At 38.0% G+C, this 613-nt stretch overlaps 1 non-coding gene across 1 annotated transcript; it reads right to left on the bottom strand.

Moving 5' to 3' along the window:
- Positions 1 to 229: 229 nt before the first annotated feature.
- On the bottom strand, positions 230 to 331 carry LOC128286251 (small nucleolar RNA R71). The gene has a single exon (XR_008276794.1). It is a non-coding gene; the product is annotated as a small nucleolar RNA R71 (small nucleolar RNA).
- Positions 332 to 613: the final 282 nt, after the last annotated feature.

Genomic DNA, 613 nt, shown 5'->3' with positions numbered 1-613 from the left:
GTTTGCAAGATGAGGATCCCAACGCTCACTTGGCAAATTTCCTAGAATTTTGCGATACATTTAAAATCAATGGCGTTTCTAATGATGCCATACGTCTTCGATTGTTTCCTTTTTCATTAAGAAATAAGGCTAAACAGTGGTTGAACTCGTTACCACGAGGGTCAATCACTACTTAGGAACAAATGACCGAAAAATTTTATTAAAATATTTTCCACCGGCTAAAACAGCCAAATTATGTAATGATATCTCTTCTTTTGTGCAGATGGATTTAGAAACACTCTACAATGCATGGGAGAGATACAAGGAACTTTTGAGAAGATGCCCTCAATATGGGTTACTGCTTTGGCTACAAGTTCAAACGTTCCATAATGGCCTGAATCCTTCGACTCGGCAAATGATTGATGCAGCTGCTAGAGGAACTATCAATAATAAGACACCTAAGGTGGCTTACGAATTTATTGAGGAGATGTCACTGAATAACTATCAGTGGCAAGTTATAAGAACAAAGTCGACGAAAGCAGCCGGTGTCTTCAACCTCGACGTAGTTACTATGCTATCTAACCAAGTAGAATGCTTAAATAAAAAGATTGATGGTTTATGTAGTTCTACTCAG

The sequence above is a fragment of the Gossypium arboreum genome, chromosome 12 (genome assembly GCF_025698485.1).
Source record: "Gossypium arboreum isolate Shixiya-1 chromosome 12, ASM2569848v2, whole genome shotgun sequence".
In the NCBI taxonomy this organism is placed as follows: Eukaryota; Viridiplantae; Streptophyta; class Magnoliopsida; order Malvales; family Malvaceae; genus Gossypium; species Gossypium arboreum.
Note: the sequence above shows the minus strand (reverse complement) of the source record. Positions and strands in the feature narration are given on the sequence as shown.